Source organism: Etheostoma cragini, chromosome 12 (genome assembly GCF_013103735.1).
Source record: "Etheostoma cragini isolate CJK2018 chromosome 12, CSU_Ecrag_1.0, whole genome shotgun sequence".
Taxonomy (NCBI): Eukaryota; Metazoa; Chordata; class Actinopteri; order Perciformes; family Percidae; genus Etheostoma; species Etheostoma cragini.
In genome coordinates, this window is record NC_048418.1 from 12,890,582 (window position 1) to 12,903,412 (window position 12,831).

At 38.7% G+C, this 12,831-nt stretch overlaps 1 protein-coding gene across 1 annotated transcript in view; it reads right to left on the minus strand.

The window, feature by feature from the left end:
• b4galt2 (UDP-Gal:betaGlcNAc beta 1,4- galactosyltransferase, polypeptide 2) overlaps positions 1 to 12,831 on the minus strand; it is a 142,618-nt gene that overhangs the window by 123,170 nt on the left and 6,617 nt on the right. The gene's annotated exons all lie outside the window — the stretch shown is intronic.

A 12,831-nucleotide genomic window follows, 5' to 3' on the forward strand; every position in this document is an offset into this window, starting at 1 on the left:
GGAAAGAATAAATTAGGATGAAGCCATTAAATACCATTAAATTGAAATTAATGACATTCTCATTCATTTTCTCTCATTTATCAAATGTTTAAGTTAAAGGATAGCTATGAGCTGTTAATGTTTTGACTGTTTACTTAAACTGATGCAGGTGAAGTGCCATACATTACAGCTTTGCATTCACATTGAATACAGTGACTTCACTGTGGAGCATCAAACCGATACGTCTGGTTGAAGAGTGGTGAAATAAATTTAAATTTTCACTTTCGGCAAAAAAAAACTTGATTTGAAGGGGTGTGCATAGGACTGACATGACATAACACAAGGAGTCATTTTATGACTGTTGTCAGTAAGTGTCATTCAGAGAATTATGACCCTTTTAATGCAAAGTTAGCATTAAAGTTAGTTGTCATGACAAGGACACCTCGGACATTGCTAATTTTGCATTAAAAGTGTTATAATTTACTTAATGACAACAGTCATGAACACTCAAAATGACTCCTTCCTCCATTCCATCAAGTTTCATGTCATAATAATGACGATGTCATGTCAGTCTTATGCACACACCTTCAAATAAAAGAAGTACACAAGGGAATTTGAAAGAGACTGAACCGCAAAAGCATCTACAGATGCAGAGAAATTGACTGCGGCCGTTCAGCCAAATTGACATGCCAAGTCAATTTTCCAGTCAAGTGGTTTAAAAAGCATTTATGATGGAATGAGAAGGCAAGAGGGAATACACAATGCAGTTGAACATACGAGCAAAAGAGGAGAAAAAGGATTTTCCCACAAGCAATGCTTTTTGTAGGTTTATGGTTGTTCCAATCAATGAGAGAAAAGAAGATGAGGTTGAAGTAGACGATAAAAACACTGACCTACACTAGACTTTCTATGAAAAACCAACAGAATTTGAGAGAAAGAAAGAGAGAATGTGATAAATGTTAAAATACTAAGCTGGTAATAGGAAAAGGGTGTATATCTAACATTTAATTGGTACTTAACATATATATTTTGCAAATATCTTACATTTCTGGAAATTGGCTGTTCCAACAGAGAGGAAGAGACATACACTTATAGTGTCTTTAACTATAAACTGCTTAGTTTCATGCTATTTAATTGATTTGTTCTAATTCTGGTCTTTTGTTGACACATATCCGATATTTCGAACAAGCTTGTGAGCTTGAACCCAAGTCCATTGAAACAGCTATCTTGCTTTTAACTGGGTGCTCTGCTCTATTCCCATGTTCAACTGCGTGACTTTTGCCTTGAGTTTGAAGTCCGCGTCGTAAGCTTGTCTTTCGACAGGTGCCATTTTGGGGTCCTTATACACACACACTGTAATAATATGGTGAAGCACAGTATATATTACTCCGCGACGCTCATGATGCTAATGCCGCAAGTGGTGCGGCTTTGTAGTTTACCAAAGTCGTACTAAAACATTTTGACTTAGCGCCGTGAGCAAAACCAGAATTAATCAATATATACTGCGCTTCGGATTATAAAGCGCAATGTAGTTTTTTTAGAAATTAAAGGCTTTTAAGTCTACCCTATAGTGCAAAAAATACGCTATGTTGTTTCTCGGGACATGTCAGGTAAAAAACAGCAAATTGAAACATAGTGGCTAAATCCTTGGTGACTGAGCTGATGGTTACTGCCTGTCCAGAAAGTTGGCTGCCTCTTGCTGTGTCTGTTGTTTGTCAGTGGGCAACAAAGTTGAGGCTGCCAAGACTGAGCATCAAGAGGGGTGTGTGTGTTTGTGTGTGTTTGTGTGTGTGTGTGGGTGTGTGTGTATGTGTGTGACTTGCTAGTTAATGAGATGGATTTCTGCTGACAGGGACGCCGCACACCATTTGCACCATAATGCTTGTGCAGGTCAAGATTTATTTCCCAGCCGTGCCGCTCTTCAGTGACTAAACAGGCTGGCATGCAATGTATCAGAGGTGAATTCACAACATGTAGCGAGGCAGTCAGACACATAATCAGTCAGACACACAGAAGAGACTTGTCCCATTTTCTGCTTCAACTACAGAGCTCAGGGACAAGCAGGTTGCCCTCTGTGTCCAACAGGTGTTGAACCATGTGATGCAACCCTGTTAAAAATCAGCAGCAGAGAAACAGAAGAAATACACATGCACAGGATTAAGATTCTATTTTGCTCCAGCTAACCAGCTGCACAGGACTTATCAGAGATCAATATAGATACAACACACATCAGTGCTTTTTCTCTAATGTGAGCTATAAAAATGAAGGCCCACAAGGACTAAATCCATCAGCACCTAAGCCTCTTTATTTGCTGATATTTCCGACTTTTAACTGACTTTTCAAGTTAACAAGTACTTTCTTGGGGCTTCAGTTTTTTTTGTCTTGAAAAGACCGAAACAAAAGACAATAAAATAGTACAGAGAAAATCTCTTGTTTTTCATTTGGCTTCTGTCTCCTTGAATTCTCTCTCTGGGACATCTCACTGAGATTGTATACAAGGCAGGATACATTTGTGTCACCAACAAAGTCATGTATGACTTTATGCAGTCTTCGAAGCTTTTAAGTCATGGCGAGAAAAACCAAGGAGAGTAAGAAGAAAAGATAACAGAGAGAAATATACCAATTATGCAACCAGTTTATGCAAGATCCCTGTAAAGGAACTTCCTTTTTTAACAGCGATATATTTCATAGAGTCCCCGATCATATAATGTCTGCCAAGGAACTCACAGAGAAATGCTATTAAAATTTGTGAAGTGGAACACAACTGCCCGTTTTTGTCTCTATTAAGTTTCAAGGCTGTTTTTAAATGAGGTAAAAAACACTGAACAGTCCAAGTGACAACCAAAGAATATCAGAAAGAGTTTAGAAACAAAATCATTGATAGAGCGGTGGTTAAAGTGCAAAGGAACAACTCAAACCAATCAAGGATGCAATACTTCGTCATGCCTCCTTGTTTCATCAAAATTTAACCAGAGGTAGGTCCCAATGGGGCCAATCTTTGTAATTTGTGAGGATGTCAGTGTTCTCCCAACCACAGAGAGCAGTGGGCTTACTAATCTCTATGTGAAGCTGATGAAAGTGCAACCTCCATCCCAGACGTTACCAACCAGGCTAGTCTATATCCACGACATTCCACTTCTGAGATTGCTCCATTGCCACAGGAAATTCACTCTTTTCAGCCAGATGTCTGGTACCTTCCTCTTTCTTTGTGTTGTAATTTTAAACTCTGATCGATTTCTGAGGACTTTGGTTAACTGCTCCTCAGATCTCTGCAGGGTAAATCCAGACAGCTAGCTAGACTATCTGTCCAATCTGAGTTTTCTATTGCACGACTAAAACAACTTTTGAACGTACACCAAATGTTACACCAAAACGAGTTCCTTCCGAGGCTTTTTTTGCCGTGGACTGCCCAGGGCTTAGACTTGCCCACAGCTGTTTAGATTTTGATTTGATTTCCCATCCCGGAATGCTCAATCAGGCTAACTAATTGTAAGAAAAGGGGAGAAATCGATGGTTGCTGATTTTTAGTTGATAGTTTGATGAGAAGATTAACACCCTTTCCCATCTGTATGAAGCTAAAGCCAGCAGAAAGTTAGCCTAGCTTAGCATAAAGACTAAAAACGGAGGGAAACAACTAGCCCGGTTCTCTCCTAAAGTTGAAAAAGATCCAGCTATCATACCAGCACATCTACAGCTCACTAGTTAACCCGCTATCATCCGTTTAATTTGTATAATAACTAAAGCGTAAAAACAAGAATTTGCTGTTTTACAAGGATGAAGTTCCCAAAATGTGAAGCCATTCCTACAGTTTTGCTGATGACGAATTCATTCATATTAAGTAATGGATGAATAAATTGGATGTGACTACAGTAGTCAGCTGGTCACCAAACAGCCAGTGATTGTGGAGCATGGATGAAATAGCTAATGCAAAAAGCAACTTTGGGGCTATGCCTTAACTAACACAGTCATTAGTGCCAACATACAAATCAATGAGTTTTTTGAGTTTGAGCAGTAAAAAATTTCCTGTTGCTGCTTCTCAATTAAGAGGACTCGCTGCTTTTGTCTGTTTGGTATGGTTTCAATTTGAATATCTTTGCGGGTTTGGACTAAATAAACATTTTGAAAACATAACATTGGCTCTGATAACTTGTGTTGGCATTTGTTAAACTTTTAACCTTGACTCTTATTTCACACACACAATTATTTGCATCTGACCTCTCTCACCCGCTGATGACTGCATTGAATGTGATACCAATGATGTTTTGCCATGTTTTCAGATAAAAGCTGGGTACAAAATAAAAGACTAGAGTGTTTTCAAGGACCTCTTCAACCAGAATTTAGGATGTTGATTCACCAAAGCTTTGACTAAAATATTAAAATGTACGGGATCAACTGGCCTGGAAAAAGACTGATAGAGATAAACAAACAGAATGACGTTTCTTTTTTAAAAAATGTGGGGAGAAAATATTTGAATGTTAATGTCACTTTCTTGTTTTTATCATATCTATCTATGTTATATCATCTTACTCCTCCGTTTTTGACAAACTACAAGCCAAATTAGTTTTTGGAACTTATAATTAATGGACTGGCTTCCCATTGGTTCAGTGTGCAGGACATGTATCACAACATAATAACATTCATGCAAACACCAACACACAGTCAGAGGGGTAATGCTGTGCCAGATACATCTGTAAGTGAGACATGAAGCAAACACTTTGGGAATCTTTTCCCCTGTATCACCCGGGAACCGACACTTTCTTTCGCACTTTTGGATTTATATTTTGAAACCAGCCGTCAGGGGAAACTCTTAACACATTTTCAGGTTTGTTGTTACTAGCTGTGACAGGAGGCACAGGGATTGTATATTTCCAAAAACACATTTCTTTGTAATGCACTGTATTTGTTAACAGAAAAACAGTATTTTCAGGAAGTGCCATTGTAGGGAAATATTGTAACTATTGGGGCAAAAGGGATGGCATATGGACAGCAGACATATTTCACCTGATGTAGACACAAACTACCACCCCTGTATATTTTTATGGTTAAGAAAATCAAGTATGCATAAATATGACAATAAAAACTAACATTTGAGATCTCTTAAAAGGAGCCCTGCCACACGTCTTTCATTACTTTGTGGTATTGTCTTACATTCAAGCATGGACTCTAACACTGTTTAGGAAAAAATGCCTTGGTTACCTTGTTTCAAGCCATTCTAGTGTGGTTTAGAAAGCCTGCAGGAAGACTCAACTCGATTCGTGCCAGTTCTCATTAATATTCAATGAGCTAAGCTGCTTGACTCTAACTGGCTACAGGCCAGCCAATGAGAGCCTGGTTATCAGCATCCTTCATCCAGTGCAACTGTGCGAGCTCATGATAATAATGAGCTCAGGCAACATGACATCAGACTGACCAGCTTTTGTCTTTTCAGTGGCTAGAGCTGACAGTGGAGGAAGCACAAACACATGTGGACCTAACATATTTTAAAAGATGTAAGTAAAAATGGTTTATGTGGCAGGGCACATTTAAAGCCAAAGGCCAAAGAACTGTGCTTTGAACTTTAATACAGATTATAGTTTACAAAGTTCTCAAAACTGATGTTGAAATGTTTGAAAAGCTCATGTAAATATGTAAAATCTACTGTAAATGTTGGCTCTTTTTGTTGTGATGAAAACTCTTTACAAAAATACACAACATTTAGCTACTTTGATATAAAAATGTGTTTCCTTTCATACTTTTTGTACATTTAATGTAAGAATAAATGAAAAAGATGCTCCTTTTAATGTTCAACTTCCAATTATTTTTATCCAAGTTCTTCCTTGAAGATGCGGCTCTAAAATTTACATTTTAATAACACTGCAGGGCTTAGTTGTAGCACTGTGGTTTCTGGCTTTGCTTTGTACATCATTACAGATGTGACTCTCACAGACCTGAACAACACCGTACAGTCGATGAATTCCTGACCTAAGTGGAATTTACCTCATTTTAGCACTGAAACGCTACAGAGGACAAGAACATAGATGTCAGATTAGACTAGAAGTACAGTATATAAACACATGTACAGTGACAGTGTGTGTGTGTTCAAACCAATCTGTTACAAAGTGCAGTCAGTCGAATCAAGGCGTTGCAGTATATCGGCAATAACACAAGAACACCTGCCGGCTTTAAAGGAACTCTTTTTATCTTCTTTTAATACTCTTTTAATAATTCCTGGTCTTGTCACATAAATGTAACGGATGCCTCAGATTCATACACACATATCAAAAAGCACATTCAGATGATGTGCCAACTTAAGCTTGCAGAACGTTTATAACATCTGTATCTTAAAATTTTAATTGCTTGTCAGACGGTTGACCAGACTGGTAATTTGTGAGGGTACATAATTCATCAGAGTCTAGAGCAAGCATATGCTGGAAGAAGAGATGGACTGCAACTGAACTGGGGGCTTTTAATGTAAAGGGACAAGTCAAACATTTGGGATGTTAAGCAAATATGTCTATTCCACAATCAATGTGTGAAGTCACATTCAATGATTTTTTTCTTTTTAGAAACCACGACGCTCTTATTTGTAGCGTTACATAGTAATCATCCTTGTCTGTTCTACTGGTTAGATGGTTAGAGTTGTGCAGAGCTGCTCTGGATACTTTTTATCCTCCACTGTTAACCATGGGTCAGCGGCACTGGAACATTTGTGGGTTGAGTTTGGCTTCAGCTACAGTATATATCCAAGGCCAAAGGATCAAATGAGAGCATAAAGTCCCAGAGTCCAGTCCAGTAAATCTACAGTGGAGCTCAGGTTCAGTACATGTGTTGAGAAAGTGCAAACTAAAAGATTTCTTAATTCTTTCTTCCACTCCCACTGTATAGCAGCTTGTCTGTGCAGTGCTATCTCTCATTCCAATTAAGCAACCTGACTTGTTAAATATAAAAAAAAAATGCATGCATGTTTTACATTCTCCACAAAGACACAAAGGGAATCACCAGATCACATCTGTGAGATGTACACCTTTGTGCAGTTTAAATTTTGTTAGTATCATGGATATAATTAATGTGTGTCCTATATGTATAATCAGGGCGTTATTGTCAAAAAGAAGAGACCAGCGTACAAAATCCCAAAGGATCTGTAACATATTTTCTGCAGACTGTAATAAAGCAGTTGTATTGAAAAGACTAAAAACACTGTGTGTAACGATAGCTGTCCCACTAGCTTGTCTCTACATAATAGGCTGCATTTTACTGAGTATTTGTTGATGTTTGTGTAATAATAATGAGGAAAAAAACACACCTCTGGTTTTTCCATCATCACACACATTCTACCACTGTTTTTTTCATTTCTAGCTGTTCTCTCAGCCGTTCTCCCACCTCTAATTGCTTCAGGTTGCCTTCCTCACAGTCTCAGTCAGGTAACACATTACTTCACAGGTTCCCCAGCAACAGACCACCTAACATTAGAATCACCAACACAGAATTACCTTCACACTTGGGTTATGTGAGATCAAAATGTGACCTTTTAACAGTTTATGCAAGGAGGTTTTAGTGTAGCTTCAGGTCCTGGTAGGGAACAGCAACACCGGAGCTGTTAGGAGATCAGCCTCGTGCTCAAGGGCTCCTCAGCGGGGAAGACACACACGTGTACACGCCTGGCTTTTAACCGGGGTCACCCTACTGAAGCACATTGCAGAAGATCAAAGAAGGATGAAAGGATGGGGATTGGAGCATAAGAGTAAGTGAAAGCTGTGAATCAGGTGTAAATAAAACTGAAAACCCCAATCTATAAGTGCAGAGGGGTGCACTGAATATGGGTTGTTGATTGGTTAAACTAATAAAGTGGCATTGCCTGAGACCTCCCCATCCTGTATTTCTATCCATTTAGTATCCGAGAACTGAGCTCGTTAAATTTACTAAGAACATGAGACTGTACAGAGGCCTTGACTTTCCTGTCAGTGACATCATCGTTGATAATTTGTAATAAGGTTTAATGCAACAGAGCAGAGGGCCATCCTTTCCCAGCAGCACTAAGAGATGCTCCCTGCACATGTACACACCCTGCTCCACCCTGAGTCTCCATCTCAGTGTGTTTCTTTAGCAGAACTTCAGCACATTTTCTCAGCGGAGCCCTCGGGCTACAAGCCTTGTATTGTTCATTTTTTCCAGGCTACTCATCTTTACCAATTGATGTGATAACAACATATAACTGACTCCCACGATCATCCTTGGTGCAGATTTATTTTATCTTACAGCTACTTCTGACCACTTGTATTATCTTTATTCAGCCATTAAAGCGGCTTTAATAAATATTTTCAAGTCAACGCTGGATCATGACTACTTGTATGTGAAAGGTGTCAAGTGATAAACCTTGGCTTTTAAAAGCTTTTTGACATTTTGGGAAATTAGATTTTTGGCTTTCTTGCCAAGCGTTAGATAAGAAGATCAATATCACCCTGATGTAGGTCTTTCAAATAATGAAGCTACAGCTGGCCACTTGGCCCGCACAGCCACTTCCTGGTTTCTCCTCTGGTGCAGCTGCTCAGAGCCAAGAAACTGTTGCTCTCATAACATCATTTTTTGCCATAGCAGTTAGATTTTTCAATTAAACTCTCTAAAACCCCACTGTAGACTACCTGCCAATCACCAAACAGACACAGTTGGCAACAAGCTAGTAAAAAAGTTTAAAAAAAACTTAGTCCACAACTCCCTCATCAAATTTGCAGATGACACAACCATAGAGGGACTCATATCAAACAACAACAAAATAGCCTATGGGATTGCGCATAACGGGACGATCTAACCTGGAGCCAGAACACCTCCCACACCATTAAAAAAAGCCCAGCAGAAGATATTCTTCCTGAGGACCCTGAAACGCAATGGGCTCCCTCGGGAACTTGTGACACGCTTTTACCGCTACACAACTGAGAGCACCCTGACACACCGCTGTAACGTGTGACAGTCAAGCCGCACAGCAGCAGAGAAGAAGGGCCTGCAGCAGGTTGTCAAGACGGCTGAGAGGATCATTGGCTGAGTAAACCGGAGTAAAATATACTCAAGCCGTCTTCTCACACGGGCCGAAAACATCAGGCAGGACACCTCACACCACTGACAGACGGAGGACCCCCAGCACGCGCACAAATAGACTCCAGATCAGCTTCTTCCCCAGAGCTGCAAAAATATTACCGAACTCATACATACATACACACATACAAACATAAAAACATAAACACACATCCCTTACCTTCTCAGTGCAATCAAACTCTGTGCAATAACTGCTGTCTTTAATGTTTGTTTTTAGCTATTTATTGAAAACATGGGACAAATGTGTATGTGTAGAATGAATGTGTATGTGCGAGATGTGCTTGGGTGAGAATGTGGTGGTTTATGTGTATACATATGCACTGTGTATACATGTATACAGTATATATATTTTTAACTTTTAACTCTATGCTACTATTTGGAGAGGATGTCTCAAACTGAATTTCATTGTACCGCATACAATAATAATAAAGATCCATCTATAGTGGAGTATTTATCAGCTAAAGAGACAGATAGTTCCCACAGGAGTTGGTAGAGACAATAAACAGAGCTATATTGGACACTTAAAAGGTGATAATATGTTGTTGTTTAGTATTGCAGGTTAAAAAACATGTGAATGCAAAAAAGTATTCATATTTTGATTGTAGGTAGCTAGAAAAAGTAAAAACTGAAAGAGAACCTAAAAATGTTGTAGGAAAAAGTCTGCGTGTAAAGGCAACACCTTAAGACGGATGAAGCTCACAGCCAGAGCATATCTCTCTCTCCCTCTCCCTCTCTCTCTCTCTCTCTCTCTCTCTCTGTCTCTTGAGCCTCGGGGCCCCCTGCGTTTTAACCTACAACCAAGCCCTACTGGTCTTATGAAAAATGCATTGGCCATGCTACACTTGATAGTGTGGAGCCTCACAGCTCTTTCATGGCTCCAGCACATCTTGCTGTGGGCAAGTTCATCTCCCACAAACGAACCGGTGCACAGTGGGACGGACAGACGTTCTCTTTGGCTTGGCACCACCTATGAGGGGCCGTATAAGACATTATTCATTCTGGTACTCTCACATACATACATTCTTTTTTCACATATATACTGTATATATTGTCACTCTTACATACATGTATGTAAGAGTGACAATATATACAGTACATATATAATGTATGTATACATTCTCCTTTCACATACATCAGCTTTGAGTTTCATTCACTGTCCACAAAAAGAGGTCACTTTAAAGCAGCATGTCTCATAAAATTACACTTGTCTGACTCTTTTACCTCTATGTACAATTTAAAAACTAAGTCAGAATTATTGTAAGTTAATCTAAAGTCTACAGAAAATCATTATTCAACACTACAAATCAATTTTCAAAGACATCCACAGTCTAACGGGTTGGTGGTTTGATTTATACTCCATCGTTGACTGAAAAAGAAAATGAAAGGGGGGGGGGACAAAGACCGTGCATACTACACATTGTCATTAGGAAGGATCTGGGTCACGTCACTAAGCAGAAGGGCACAATGGTAATGATACAACATATTATGCAGCAGTTAAGAATATGACCCACTGTCCTATTAACCTATTGTCTGTGTTGCAGCCTGAATAAATAATATAATCTATTATTGTACTAAGACGATTTATTATCTAACAGGTTAATCCATTAGTCAATCAAGAGAGAATTGGCCAGCTACAATACTAATAAGTGATGAATAGCTTAACTTGTTTTGGGTTTTTTAACCCTTGTGTTGTCCTCCAGGTCCCAGAGACCTGTCTTGTATTCAATTGTATTTTTCTGCTACCGTGGCCTCAGCCTCCGGGGTCCCGAGACCCTTCCAGCACTCAAACGCGTTAACTAAACTAAACAAGTTTAAATTGGTTAAAGCAAAAAATGCCATAAATATTTACTGGTTCAAACTTCGCAAATGTGACCATTTGGTGGTTTTCTTCATCCTCTGAATGTAAACTGAATAGTGAATAGAGGATTTTTTTTATTTCTTTTTTTTTTTATTGAGCAAAGAAAACAAGACATTTACTGTAATAATTTTACTCTGGGAAATTGTGATGATAAGCATTTCACAATGTCTTTGACAAGTATAAGACCAAATGATTAATCAATTACTAAAAATAAAAAATATTCACTTTCAAGTAGTCTAAATGCACCAAAAAAAAATCTATTTTAGATATCAGATACTAATTTAAAAGAGATATTTTCCAGATTTGAATCCAGCTCTGCTCATTGCAGTGTGGGCAGATGAACGGTGTTCACTACAGCTTTAATCTAATAAATGCATTATCAATGAAATACGCAGTAGCCTATGTGTTATGTAGCAATACACCTGTTGCCTTCTTTAACCTTTATCAGAGGAGGTGATTTACTGACAGACCTCCACGTAGGCCTTCCCTATCTGGCAATGTTAATGAAAGTGAAAAAAGTATTTGTATCTCCGCCCTGTGATATGGATCCGCTCCAAATTGTGATGGATTCATCATTGACCCGTGACTTCCACCTAGTTTCATGGAAATCGGGCCAGAAGTTTTACCGTAATCCTGAAAACAAAAACTGAAAACACAATGTCCATAACATATAAATTACACTAAGTGATTTGTAACAGTAATTGCAAATACAGCTCTTCAGTTCTCTGGATTATATGTCTCATTTAAAATCAGTTCATATCATAAGTTTAAATATTAATAGTAAATAAGACGACTGCCCAAAGCAGTTTCAATTAATGATATAAATGGAAAACTTAAGTCTACATAGATCATAGGTCATGAATAGCCTGAAAATGTGCCTGAACTGGTAATTCATAATTCAGCCTGACATCATGTTTATGTTACCCAGTTTCTATTTTGGGAGGCGACTGTAGTGAATAATGAATCCATCCAATCTACATCATCTTCAAAGCTGCAGTCACTTAACGTACGTCAAGTCAAATGATGAAATATGGCAATTTCAAAAACATGTTCAGAGTCTTCAATGTTCAATGATAATAATAATTAACATAATCATTACTTGGAGTCCTGCACCCTCGTTGCACTATTCTGCAGAAGAACAACTAGCTGCAAGCTTTATTGTGGATTTAAATTTTATTTTTTTAAATACCCTCCGGATTGCAGTTCTTCCAATCCCAACTTCTACTAATGACAGACAGGTGAACTACTTAAAGTCATACATAAATTAAAAACATCCTTTGCTCCATGTTCTGCTTCAGCAAAGCCACAGCATGAAGCTTAGGGAAGTTGAGCATGCAACAACAAGTTGTTCCATGATAACCTTTGATTTGTCCCAGATGAGTCTGATAATTCAAGGCCAAAGTGTAAATGACATGATCGATTGCCGTGAGATGTGCACGCCTGCATCTTGTGTTTGTCCTGCCCGAAGGTAGGATTGAGATAACACTGAGTTTACATTGAGTCAGGTTTGTACTGACAGTACTTCATGATTATCACGATAGATGTTTGTTGATGCAAGTACAATATTTAGGCCTGAATGATACTTATACATATGAACCCAATGGATTAAAGGAAAGAGTAACGTGTGCCGCTGACAGAGAGAGAGAGAGAGAAATAGAGAGAGAGCAAGAGAGAAAATAAATGGTGGAAAATATTAGAAGTGAAGCCAGGATTGGTAAATGAGAGTGGCTCTGATGTCTGCCTTCCCCTACAACTTGCTTTGACATTGAAATCTCAATTTGAAAGAGTACAATTTTTTAAAATCATAAATGCATTAAGTTAACCTGTTGTCTTGACGAGCCAGAGGAGTTGATGTTGTGGTTTGGGGTTTTGTTGGGGGTTATTTTCCCCGTTTGGCCTTCCCTGTTTGGCCTTCCCTGTGTTTGTTT